This window comes from Lethenteron reissneri, unplaced genomic scaffold (assembly GCF_015708825.2).
Source record: "Lethenteron reissneri isolate LAM-NWPU_2019-01 unplaced genomic scaffold, ASM1570882v1 scaffold_115, whole genome shotgun sequence".
Classification (NCBI taxonomy): Eukaryota; Metazoa; Chordata; class Hyperoartia; order Petromyzontiformes; family Petromyzontidae; genus Lethenteron; species Lethenteron reissneri.
This window is the reverse complement of record NW_026890838.1, coordinates 1,938,967-1,952,998: the sequence shown is the minus strand read 5'-3', so window position 1 is coordinate 1,952,998 and position 14,032 is coordinate 1,938,967. Positions and strand designations below refer to the sequence as shown.

At 49.1% G+C, this 14,032-nt stretch overlaps 1 protein-coding gene across 1 annotated transcript in view; it reads right to left on the bottom strand.

Moving 5' to 3' along the window:
• Positions 1-13,457, bottom strand: part of LOC133361622 (zinc finger protein 239-like) — a 28,250-nt gene extending 14,793 nt beyond the window's left edge. Inside the window, exon 1 of the mRNA XM_061580593.1 lies at positions 13,409-13,457. The gene's annotated coding sequence lies outside the window, so the exon portion shown is untranslated. The remainder of the gene's footprint in view (positions 1-13,408) is intronic.
• Positions 13,458-14,032: the final 575 nt, after the last annotated feature.

Sequence of the window (14,032 nt, the reverse complement as noted above, 5' to 3'; positions counted from 1 at the left end):
CTTGTTGTCAACATCGAGTAGTGAAGAAGAGGAAATTACGGCCAGACCTCCTTCAAAAGTCTGTAAAAAGTATTTTAAACAATGCTACATACATCTCATGTCCATAAAGAAAGAAGAAACAAAGGATTTTACACGCACACGGTGGGATACATTAATAAACTGCGTCAAACGGAGGCTTTTTTTGTAAGGTGAGAATCGGAGAATAGCAGAAACATACAAACATTGTCTAGAAATCGAGTTTGACAATGTCCCGCAAAAAAACTTAGGTCCAGGACCGGCCTGCCAGTAGCTTGTGCTGGTCCTGTGCTTTCTGCCTTGTGCATAATTTGTAAGAAAACGGACAAGTACATTACTGTGGGAGGCAAACGCCAGAAGGACCATCTTTCACAGGCAGAAACGTCAGCACGTAGGTAAAAACAAAACACACACAAACACACACGTTTGAACTTTTATTCCCTTATGCTGGGTACCATGGATAACTTTCAATTACAATTACATAATTTATGTAATGTTTATTTTACAGTCAGAGACAGATTTGCATTGTTTTGCATACAGCTACAGCCAGAACACTCAATATTGTTTTACTCTTAACACAGTTTTTTATTAGTTTAATTAGTATTTATTTATTTACAGGCAATTTGCTGAAAGCTGCTGAGATGAAGGAAGACACTAGCATTCTTGTGCATATTCGAGACAAAGACTGTGTCTCTGGAGGTGCGATACCACAAGGCCTGTTATAGACAGTACACCAGGTTCTTGACAAAGTCTCGTGCATCAGTTACTGTGACCTCAGAAGAACAGTGAGTTAGTAATATTTTATATTAATAAATATTAATTAATAATTCCCTCACATTTTCACATTTCAAAAGTAGGAGGTTGGCCCGTGATTTCCCCCAGCTGGTGTTTCACTACCCCAAGAAGCGCAACATAAGTGAGATGGTTTTCGTTGAGACATTGTCTGCAGATAAGCTGATAGACAGGCTACCTCATCCATCAGGTACAGAAACAACAGAGTCAACTGAGGTAACTAGCGAAAGTGACTGTGAAAACAGGGCTAGTGCAAAAGCTGGTCCACAAAGACCAAGTTCAATGGCCTCCATCAATACTGCAGAGGACACGAGGACACTTTACAGTGCGGCATTAATATTAAAGATGCTTCTGTGTGACTCTCCCGGTATAAAAATGCCCGTGGCCACCCACATCAGATGATCTAAATGTGAGCGAGGCAAAATCTGTCGTTCCAATTGAACTGTACAATCTGATTTCCTGGATTATTGGTGCAACTGAGGAACCAACACTGGCCCATTATGTTGATATTCCAGATGATTTGAACCTAAAAGTGATATGTATCTGTCAAGACATTGTGTATCTTGCATCTAAGGGTCGGAGGCAGACCCCTAAATCATTGTGTCTTGGTCTAACGGTTCGCCATTTAACAGGTTCATCACAATTTGTGTCACTTCTAAATAGACTAGGACATTGTGCAGCATGGGACACAGTTGTCAGTCTAGACACTAGCCTTGCCCAACTTCAACTAGTAGAGGCAGAGACAAAATACATTACTTCAAGGTGATGGCACTCTGCAAAAGTCAGCACTGTATTATCTTCCAGTCATTGAGGCTTCACCAACAGAGATGTCAACAGTAAACACAATTCTGAAGCGAAGTGTCCAAATTCATAATCAGCTAGAACTGGACCATATAGTGTTAGTTTTTGACAAAGCTATATATGCCAAAGCTCAGCAAATCTGCTGGAAAGATGATGACTTTACTCAGCGTAAAGTGATTAGACTAGGTGAATTTCACACATGCATGTCCTACCTGAGCATTCTAGAAAAAAGGTTTGGAGATGCAGGACTGCAAGACATACTCATTGAGTCCAAAGTTGTTGCCCCAGGATCCATCAATGGAGTGATCAGTGGAGCTATTTTCCTTGATGGCATGGCAGTCATTCAAGCCATTCGGTCAATACCAAGTACCTTTGGAGAGCTTGCAGAGACCACACTGCAGTACATAGTCAAACTTGCTCTGAAACAAACTGTACACGGATAGACTTTGTGATTGACCAGTATCCAAAAATGAGTATTAAAAACCTAGAACGGTCACGTAGAGCTGGTGGTGGTACACAACTGGTGAAAATTTATGGACGGGATCATAAGACATCAACACAATGGAAAAAGTTTATATCAGATGGAACAAACAAAGAAGCACTGGCAGAATTCCTCTATGTTGTGTGGCGAGAGACTGATCTTACCACTGTGGGAAAGGACTTAAGCTTGTACATAGCACATGGAGACCTGTGTCACTGCGTGACTGTAATGGAGGATTTACATACTCTCAGTGCTGTTGAAGATCTGACATGTGATCATGAGGAATGTGACACCAGGGTGTTTTTACATGCACAACATGCTGCACAGGAACATCAAACTGTAGTCATCAAGAGCCCTGATGCTGATGTGGCAGTGATTGCTTTAAGTCTGCAGCCAGATTTACCATGTAGGTTGTATTTTTTCACGGGGGTTGGCAACAAAACAAGGCTCATTGACTTAGCTAAGGTGTCGTCAGCTCTTGCCACAAGTGTCTGTTTGGCACTTATTGGGATCCATACCTTCTCAGGTTGTGACTCTACAAGTGCCTTTTATGGCAAAAGCAAAAGAAAGGCATTTTCTGTTGCTTGTGAGAAAGAGGAATATCTGACTGCTTTTACAAATCTGGGTAGCAGTTTTAACCTAGACCAGTCTACCCTTGAGCTACTTTGCACATGTGTGCCACCTGTATGGGCAGTCATCTGCCGAAAATGTGAACGATGCAAGATACAAAGCATTCTGTATGGCATCGTCAGCTTTTCTAGAACTATCCATGCCCCTTACAAGTGACGCCCTGTACCAACACTGCAAAGGGCAAACTACCAAGCAGCCATAATGAGACATTCTCTGTAAGGTATAATGTGTGCCCCTTCACCCGTCGGCAATGGATGGCACCTCGAGGATGGTGAGTTAACAGTGACCTGGATGACTAGAAATCCTGCCCCTGAAAGTGTGTTGCAGGCGGTCCACTGCAGTTGCAAGCATAGCAAATGTGAGACTGGAAGATGTTCCTGTATGTCTGCAAGACTGTCTTGTACTGATTTATGTCGGTGCCAAAATTGTGCAAATGTTTCACAGGAAACAGAAGACCTACATGGGATGATGGCTCTGATAGTGATAGGGATGATACCGATGAGTAAATATGCGCTGTCTTATAATTTAAGGTGATTTTGAGCTGTAAAGAATCTGTGGTAGAATTGTAATTTCTTTGGCAGCATTCCAAAACAAGGGGACAGTGTAGCATTTCGAGTCATTTCAGCCAACTTGGGCCAAAGTGTGCTTATATTTGTATCTTTCTGTGATTACACAGTACCTACTGAAAATTTTGATGTACAAAACATCACAGTTTTGCTAAATTTAAAATGTTTATGTTTAATTTTGCTTAGTGGCAATCCGTGAAGTTGAAGCATATTTTCTACAAATTTGCCATATTTCATGGTCTACATTCACACTTGAGTATATAATGCACCAAAACCTGTCTCAAGTGTTTAGGTACATATATAAGTGTCAGTTTGAGAGATATTTGGTGTTGCTAAAATGTATATAAATAAAGTTACAAACAAAACCAGCAGCATAAGATTTTCGTTTTTTCCAATTCACAATTATATACATTTATGGATTTAGAAAAAAAACTGCAGGGTATTTTGTGGAGAACGTTTAACATAAAGTCGAAAATGGTTTTGTCTATGAAAAAATTCATTTAAAAAGTAGTTCCCAGGTGTGGGAACGAAAATCATTTTCTAGCCACTTTTTCCTTGTTCACCTTACGGCCTAATAGAGGGAGGGGAACCGGAAGAGGAGAGGGAGTGACAGGAGACCAGGAACGAGTGAGGCCACGTAGGGCGAGAGCGGAGAGTGGCGAGGTCGCCACGGACACGGGGAGCGAGGATCGGCACCGTCGGCCAGCGGTGACCGACCCGAAGCAGCGAGGAGGCTGCAGTTGGCAGCGGGTCTGCATACGGAGTTGGCAGCGGGAGTCTGCATACGGAGTTGGCAGCGAGTCTGCATACAGAGTTAGCAGCGGGGGTCTGCACACGGAGTTAGCAGCGAGTCTGCAAGGAGAGGAAGGAGGCTACAATAGCGATAGCAGCCGGGGGCTACAAGTAGAGTGTCTCTAAGAGAGTGCCGTGAGGGAAAAGACAAGAACCCAATAAAGGACACGAAGTCAGAGAGAAGCGTCCGAGTCCTTTATTACACTTTATTACACTGTGAAACGGCATGGCGAAACAACTGAGGAAAAAGAATATTCCATCTCCGGCGTCGGCTTCATCTTCCGACGACGACGATCTTCCTCCTCAAGTCGGCCTGACTCTGGCAGAGGAAGAGATCCGTGATGGGACGAGTGCGGGTCCGGGAGTCCAAGAGGTCGCCGTGTCGGCAGACCCGTCTGCTCCAAAGGACGCGGATTCAAGATGGACCCAGATGGCGGAGCAACTTGTAACTCTTAAAAACGTCATTACACAGTTGTGTGACCTTGTCACGCCAAGGGCGGCGTTGGAAGGAGATGTTGGTGATCAGCAGGAGCCCGGGTCGTCTTCGATGGCGCCGCCATCGGCCACGCGGCACGAAGACGCCATCTTGGGCGTGGCACATGACGAAAAGCGGGAAGCCGCCATTTTGGGACCGCCGCGACGGTCTGCCGCCATCTTGTCGACACCGCGTTGCGACGCCATGTTAAATTTGCCACCGGAGGAGTCAACGGCTGACGGAAGCAAGCCAAGAAGTCGCAGTCGTCATTTAACAACTGTTAAGGAATTCTCCATCGGGGGCGATTGGAGTGCGTTCGCCTGTAGATTTCTGGCAGCGGTACGCACAGCGAGGTGGACGGACTCCGAGGCACTGGAGGTGCTTCCGACTCTTCTTGATGATGAGTCCGTTCGTTTTTTTCGCTCTATAAAAGCCGCAAAGAAGAAGACTCTGCGAGGGGTGTTCGACGAAATGGCGGACGCGTACGAGCCGCCGGATGATGCCCATCGCCGGTTTGTGCAACGACAACGCGCACCCGAGGAGTCACCGGTAGCGTATAGGGGCGCGGTGTTGGAACTTGCTATGGCCGCTTACCCGGAGACGGAGCCTGACCTGCTGGAACCTCTCATCTTTGGGAAAATGTTGGAGTTGTCCCGGGATCTCGGCATTCCTATGCCGGTGTGCGGTCATGAAAAGCTCAGGTCCCGGGCCGCGGCGAAGTGTCTGGACGCCCAGTTTAACCTTCGCCGCTGGAAACAAGTTACGGCGTGGACGGGTGGTCCTGTCGTCGAGGGGGGTGCCTTAGGGTGGGACCCTAAAAAGGCCGTGTACGTGCCGGATGGGAGCAGCCAGCAGGAGCTGTCAGCGGCCTCTGCTCCGTGGCCGGCCCGGGGTGGGCCGGGGCCGCGGGCTGCGCCGCCGGTACGGCCGCGTCGGGACGGGGTGCCCGCTGCGCGCCGCAACGAGATCGAGTGCTTCCGCTGCGGGCGTCGGGGCCATTATGCCAGGGACTGCTGGGCCCGCGTTCCGGGTCCGCCCCAGCAGGAGGCCTCGACAGTGGACGCTCCCAAGAAAAGTTCTACAGCACAGGCAAGTCGGTGCGCACCAGACACCCGGCAAGGCCTGACATCTCACTCATCGCCGTTGTTGTGCGACGCGGATGTTGTTAAATACGGGAGGCCATTATCTGCGCCTTGTCGCTCGGTCACGCAGTGGCGTAAGCTGGCTCGGCGGGTTGTCGCGGCCGCTACCGGTTCGTCCACTGTACCCGGCTCGATCCAAGGGGTGGACGTACGTATTTTGGTGGATTCCGGTGCGTCCGCGACCATCATTTCGGATGTGATATTCCACCTTTTGAACATCCCACCGGGGGCCGTGAGGCCGGCTTACGCTTCCTGCATCGCTGCGAACGGGGGTAGCATGGGCATCGTGGGCCAGGTGGACGCTAACATATCTATCGGGGGAGTCTCGGCCTCGGGAATTGTGTTAATTTCGAGGTCCCTTGCGGTTCCTTGCCTGTTGGGTACTGATTTTTTGGCCAAGATGCCCATTCTAATTCGAATCAATGAAAACTGCATTGAATTACCGGGGGGCTGGAAATTGCCATTTTTACCGTCCGCCTGGGGGCGACCGGCTCCTGTCGCCCAGGTGCAGGCGTTATCGGAAGTTTCGGTTGATATTCCACCTGGCTCGCAGATGCTCATTCCCTTACGATATCGGAAGCCGGTGCCGGGTCGGCAGGGAGCTTTTGGGGTTTTGCTGTCGCCGTCCGCCGCTGTTACGGGCGGATTGGCGCTGGTGGGGGCGCAAACTATTGTCCGGCCAGATCAGCGGCCGTTTTTGCAGGTGCTTAATGCGAGTACTGAAAGTGTGTGTGTGCCGGCTGGTACCATTGTGGCACATGCCACTACGGCGTTTACGGCTCAGAGTGATCTGCCCGACGGGGGGCTGGTGGGTGGTGTTTCACACGATGGAGCGGTGGATGATCGTTGGATCGCTGAATTGTGTGGGGAGAATTCAGCCCTTTCCGGCGAACAGCGTTGTGCGATTCATAAATTATTATCGAGTTATTCGGATGTGTTCAGCTCCGACGATTTGGACTTGGGGCGCACCTCACTGCTTTATCATCATATCGACACAGGAAACGCTGCCCCTATTCGCTTGAACTCGCGTCGGATGAGTCCGGCTGAGCGTGAGCATGTTCGAGGGGCAGTGGATGACATGTTGAAAGCGGACATTATATCTCCGTCTAACAGCCCGTGGGGCGCGCCTGTTGTGTTGGTTAAAAAGAAGGATGGCAAATTGCGATTTTGTGTTGATTTTCGTAAGTTGAATAAAGTGTCGGTAGCAGATGCGTATCCCCTGCCGCGTATGGACGATTCTCTCGATGCCTTGTCGGGGGCCAAGTTCTTTTCAACGCTAGATCTCTCTTCGGGCTTCTGGCAGCTCCCCCTTGACGAGCCCTCGCGAGAAAAGACTGCTTTCTGTACGCCGCAGGGGTTATTCCAATTTAACTGTCTTCCGATGGGGTTGAATGCGGCCCCTGCCACTTTTCAGAGGTTGATGGAGTTGGTATTAACGGGGTTGCAGTGGGAGACATGTCTGATATATTTAGACGATATTATCGTCTTCAGCCGCACATTTGATGAGCATTTACTGCGGTTGGAGGCTGTATTCACCAGAATGCGTTCTGCTAATTTGAAATTCAAGCCAAAGAAATGTCACCTACTGCAACACTCCGTTCGATACTTGGGACATATTGTTAGTGCGGACGGGGTGGCCACGGATCCGGAGAAGACAGCGTGTGTCCGTGATTGGCCAACCCCGGCCACGGTGGGTGATGTGCGTCGGTTTTTGGGGTTCGCCTCTTATTATCGGAGGTTTGTTCCGATTTTTGCTACTATCGCGAGGCCTTTGCATCTCCTTACGGGGAAGGGACACAAATTTGCTTGGGGACCGCCGGAGGAGGCGGCGTTTCGGAGCCTGCACGATCTATTGGCTACTGCACCGACGTTGGATTATCCGGATTTTGAACATCCTTTCATTCTGGATACGGATGCGAGTGACACTGGTATTGGGGCGGTGTTGTCTCAATCAAAAGGTGGAGTTGAACGCGTGGTGGCGTATGGTAGTCGGGTTTTGTCTCCCGCGGAAACCCGCTACTGCGTCACTCGCAGGGAACTTTTGGCCATTGTTTTTTTTCTCCGCCAATTTCGACCGTATCTGTACGGTCGGTCGTTTATTGTCCGCACGGACCATGCGGCTTTGCAGTATGCTCTTAAGATGGACCAGCCATCCGGACAATTGGCGAGGTGGCTGGACACGCTGCAAGAATTTTCCTTCCAAATTCACCATCGGAAGGGTGTGCGTCACGCTAATGCGGACGCACTTTCCAGGTTGCCGCAACAATCCCCTTGCGCGTGTGCGTCGGGGACGCATAGGTGTGGACCGATCCAGCTCCCCCTTCAACCTGTCGCGCTGGCGGTTGATGTGCCTGAAGCTCCGCTTAAGCCGGGACCGGTTGACGGGGGACCGGCTGATGGGATTTTGCGTCTCCCGAGGTCTGTGTGGATTCGGGAGCAAATGTTGGATGAATCCTTGGTAACGTTACGAAAGCGACCGGAGAAGTCGAGTTGGGGACTCGGTGCGGGGGGTGTACCGGAAACCGCTCTCCGAGATGGGTTGCTGATGTGGAGGGAAGGGATACAGGAACGCTGGCGTCTTGTTGTACCGGCATCATTGCGGTACGAATTGATTAGGACTCTGCATTGTGACACACTTTTACATCTGGGGGTGCAGAAGACCCTATTGACGCTGCAGCGAGATTACTATTGGCATGGCATGACGACAGATGTCGTCGGTCACGTTCGCGCGTGTCCCGATTGTGCCCGCCGGAAGCCACCTAAACATCCATATGTGCCGCCGATACAATCTATTCAGGTATCTCGAGTTAATGAATTGGTGGCGTTAGATATTTTGGGACCCTTTCCGCCATCCGCTAGGGGAAATAAGTATTTGCTGGTGGGGGTGGAGTACCTCTCCCGCTGGCCGATGGCCTGGCCTTTGCCTGACCAGTCAGCGGCGTCTATCACAGACGCCTTTCTATTTGGGTATGTTATGGACAAGGGGGCGCCGAAGCGGCTCCTTACAGACCAAGGCCGGAATTTTTCGTCTAAATTGTTGGGGGAGGTGTGTGCGGCTCTTGGAACTAAAAAGGTACGGACATCCCCCTACCACCCACAAACGGATGGTATGGTGGAACGGTTAAATCGGACCCTGTCCGCCATGCTGTGCCATACAGTCAGTGAAAAACAATCAGATTGGGATTTGCATATCCCTGGGGTGCTTTCGGCGTATCGCATGACGCCGCACGCGGCTACTGGATACTCGCCGTTCTTTCTCATGTACGGCCGTGAAAACGTGCCGCCGATTAATGAGCAGTTGGGAACCGGAGCGAGGGGACCTGTTAAACCTCTTCCTGATTATATTCAGGACAACGTTCGCCGTGTCACTGAGGCGAGAGAAGGAGCCCGCATGGCTACGGCCAAAGCCCAGGCCCGGAACGAGCGGTGTGCTCGACGTTCAAAGGGGGAGTGCCCCTGGAAAACGGGGGACCTGGCCTGGCTTCATTGCCCACAGGTGCGGCCAGGTACCTCTCCTAAATTACATAAACCATGGCAAGGACCGGTTCGCCTCATTGAGGTTCCCAACCCACAGTCGGCACGTGTTCGGGTTGGTTCGCGGCGCTGGTTCGTGCATACATCCCGAGGTCGGCTGGATTTTCTCTACGGGGGAGGGTGATGTAATGCGGGCGTAAACGGCCCTCCGGAAGTGACGTCATGAGGGGAGGAGTTAGGTCACGTGGAGGAGAGGGGTCAGGTCTATAGAGGGAGGGGAACCGGAAGAGGAGAGGGAGTGACGGGAGACCAGGAACGAGTGAGGCCACGTAGGGCGAGAGCGGAGAGTGGCGAGGTCGCCACGGACACGGGGAGCGAGGATCGGCACCGTCGGCCAGCGGTGACCGACCCGAAGCAGCGAGGAGGCTGCAGTTGGCAGCGGGTCTGCATACGGAGTTGGCAGCGGGAGTCTGCATACGGAGTTGGCAGCGAGTCTGCATACAGAGTTAGCAGCGGGGGTCTGCACACGGAGTTAGCAGCGAGTCTGCAAGGAGAGGAAGGAGGCTACAATAGCGATAGCAGCCGGGGGCTACAAGTAGAGTGTCTCTAAGAGAGTGCCGTGAGGGAAAAGACAAGAACCCAATAAAGGACACGAAGTCAGAGAGAAGCGTCCGAGTCCTTTATTACATATGTACACACACATACTATTCATAACCACTTCAATAATTACAAACAATTACTCCCTCCAACAACTTACGTACTTTGTTCCTTTGCGGCTATCTTCACATTCCTACAACGATTACACATCCGACTATCATTTCATTAACAATCTCACCAACAGCATTCACTCACACACTCACTATTAACTTTTTGTTGCTTATTAACTTTTACCTCCACCTATAATGTGCCTAGCGGAAAACTTGCGCTTCTCTTCATCAAACGCGATGACAATAATTGATGCCATTCGTACAAATGCTGCGATGGCTGCACCTACAGATTATGAAACTCCATTGCAGCAAGAAATTGGACGGCGTGCTGCCAGTGCTATGCCTGCACCTACAGCAAATGCAACTCAACAGCAATGAGCTACATATAAAAGTAACACAGCACAAATGGCTGCTGCCATAGCTAATCAAACTCCAGTCCACCATCAAGCAAGACAGCTTGCAAACATCACTACAATGGCTGCAACCAGGTGCCTACCCTGCAGCCAAAAGGAAGTCTTTCTTTTCCACACATTCCACACTTCATTTACACTTCTGATTCATTAGTTGCCATTGGTTCCATGTCTACTTCTTGCAGCTGTTGCCATGCAAAGACATGGATAGGTGACCCTCATGGGCTATGTTGAAAATGTACCATGATTCAGCTGCCTACAATTAATGACCATCTTGAGCCTATTCATGTATTGATACCTGCCAACACTACCTATGCCAGCCAATTCTGAAAAAAACAATCGAAGATAGAACTCATGCTTCCAAATTACATGTTTTGGCACCAACCAACTCATCCTGACATCTGGCTACATGCCAACATTTAAAGTGCAGGGCCAGGTACATAATCACATTGGCAGTCTGCTGCCACTACCTAATGACGTACCTACATTAGCACATATCTACTTGCATGTCTGACAATACTAGACAGGCTCACCAGCATTGCAAAAATGTCATCAACACCAAGATGCAAGTCCTATTGCTGTTGCAACGCATGCTCCATAAGGAAAACTCTTTTGTTCACAGTTTCAAGATTGCCGTGGAGAAGATGACTTCAGAGTATAATGTTGCCATTCATGCCGACTTAACTCCACATGGTTAACATGAGTGCCGCTTAAATGCACTCGCAACATCTGAAGTCGCTGTGATTCTGACTGCTGAACAACATGTTACTTGAGGCATCGCCTTGCAACTGAGGAACAATAAATACCCTACACAGAAATTAAACAAACCGATCCTATGATCACCTGGCAAAGTGATGATGACTACCATTTCCTCCTCTACCAAACTGACCCAGCAACAGGCTTGCCAACACAAAATAAGATTTCCGCTATGGACTTCTTTGACTTCAGGATCATGCTGTGAAATGGCAGCTTCAATCTCTTGTTGAGATGCAAAGAGCTCTTACACTAATTTGCTGTCGACATGTATGCCAAAATTGAACCTTCATTCTGTTGTGTCCTATAACTAACCACACGGAGACTTCTTTGGAGGCAACGCGTTTTATTATAACTCTTAACACTCTCTCGTTACACACTACTGCACACGCCAGGCTATGCTAGACGCCGGCTACGATCCACGCCGGCTACGCTCCACGCCGGCTACGCTCCACGCCGGCGACACTACGCGACGGCTACGCTTGCGACGGCGGAAAGGCTGGACCGACCCACCCAAGGTACGGGACTCGCCCTGGACCGCTTCAACCCCTGCTTAGCGAAAGCCGTGGGCGGGGAGGGTCCCAGGGGATCCGAGCAACCTCGGTCCGCTACAACCCGTGCTGCACGAGAGCCACGGTTGAGGGTCCCCGAGGCCGCTTGGTCCAGTCTCCATATCTTCAGATGTCTTCAGGCGTGAGTTGGCGGGTACTGCCACTACCGTCCCGAGGGCTGGCCTTTTATCCCTACGTCGGGGTCACCCCTCCCCTCATGACCCCCCCCCCTAGAACCTTCCAGAAGGTCTTATTTTAAGGGGTCTTAGGAAGTGGTGGGGGGCCATCATCCCCCTCAGCCCCCAGTCCCTGGGGGGTCTGGGGTGTCAACCCCCGGTCACGGAGGGGCGGGGGTTTAACCCTCGGTCAACCATTACACACCTCGCTCTCTCTCGGCTGCCCCCTGACGGCCCGTGAGCGTGGTGGCGGGTCAGCTACCCACAGCGCCTTAGTATGGTGCAACAATTCAATTAAACCCACCTGATGGCAAAACATCCAAATTGTCTATCCTGAAGCTCTCCAAGGGTAACAAATTTAAATGCTGTCCTCATTATGAAACAAACAAGCCCTGCGATTGTATAACACAACCCAAAACCCGTGACAATATACACACATTTCGATTTAAAGCTTTCGTGACTGCAGGGATTCATCTTCTTGGTTCTTTCGGTAAAGTCACGTAGAAGGGAAGTAATAAAATAATAAAACATAATAAAATAAAATCATTCTCACGTTTCTGCTACAACGCAAGCAACGTGACTTTACCGAAAGAACCAAGAAGATGAATATACACACATTTACAGAATCCATTGGCAGAATTCAACTATTCTAATAAAGCCAGCATGGCAAGACATTACTCTTAATGTTTGATTACTGAGACCTGAGCTAAGCTGGGTTACAGTTATTACTGAATGGGGAGCGGTAGTGCAATGGTAAGCGTGCTGCGCTGTGAACCCAACAACCTGATTCATATTTCTACAAAACCAAGCCACAACATTTGGCTGCCACCTGATGAAGCTGGTTGTAATTACTGGCGAATTGTCGTACTCAAGATTGTAAATGTTGTGGCTTGGCTGTCCAACACACACATACTATCTTCTTGGTTCTTTCGGTAAAGTCACGTAGAAGGGAAGTAATAAAATAATACAAATAAACATAATTTTATTATATTATGTTTTATTTTTATTATTTTATTACTTCCCTTCTACGTGCCTTTACCGAAAGAACCAAGAAGATGAATCCCTGCAGTCACGAAAGCTTTAAATCGAGACACACATACTAGTGACAAATTGGCCACGTTCTGTTTACGTGACAACCCTTACTAATTGTCTGTGTTGGGTTGTGGGGGTTTTAACGACACATTTGTCTATTTACGTGATCTAACACAAACAAACCTGTATTATGGATATATATTTGGAGTTTGCCACGCGTTTAGAGTATTTGACCGATGCACATTTCCACACGTTGAAAAGCCACTTTGTTGTGGGCAGGTCGCTTCTGGAAAAGAGCGGTATAGCAGCTCAAGTGGGCTTGGCCTGGTAAAATACAAAAAAAACTGTAAAAATTTTTAAAAGAAAAAACGTTTCAAAGTAGTAAGCCAGGTGAAGACAAATTAAACTTAAGCAGAGAATTAAAGCAAATGCAATTAGGCGAGTGCGCAGGAGGCAAGGCCCCGCATGGCTATGCCCCGCGTTGTTATGTTCCAGCCTGGACATCGATTCCATACTCGCTGCTACTCAATTGATATCCCTACGAGAGAGAGAGAAGATGCGAGGCTCTACCTGGGTAAACAACAACAACCACCACGATGTGAACTTCTCACCTCGGATCTGTGAGAGCGCGCGCGGAGCGGCAGATTCCTGTTATCTCGTGACGTCATGCGGCAGCTGGAGGTGACATGACGTCATTTGCGGGGTTCAACACAATCCCCTCCCCCAATGAGCGGCGGTGTAAGTGAATAAATTATGTTAATGAAACGGGCCCATGTCGGGGGATGTGACTTGGCTGCTTAACCAGTCGCAATGAACTCGTGTCGGTATTTATGAATAAATTATGTTAATTAATCGCTAGTGACTGGGCGTAGCTTGGACACTTTGAAAGGTATCACGGTGAAATATGAAGAGGCGAAGGTGAAATGTGAAGTGACAGTGAAGAGCGAAGAAGTGAAGGTAAAATATTTATTTGAAGCTTTCGTGACTGCAGGAATCCATACTCTCTGTTTCTTTTGGTAAAGTCACGTAGATAGAAACAATTACGAAAGAAAACACGATGTTTCAGTCGCAACACAAGCGTTCGTCTTGAGGTGAGAAAAATGATCTGCTTTTGTGGCTTTATAAAGGCAGTTGAGGGGGAGGGGAAAGGGGGGGAAAGAATTTGGCTGTAGGAGTTCACAGGGGGCACACATGAACATTGTTTTCTCCGAGACCAAGGTGCACTGCAAACCCTC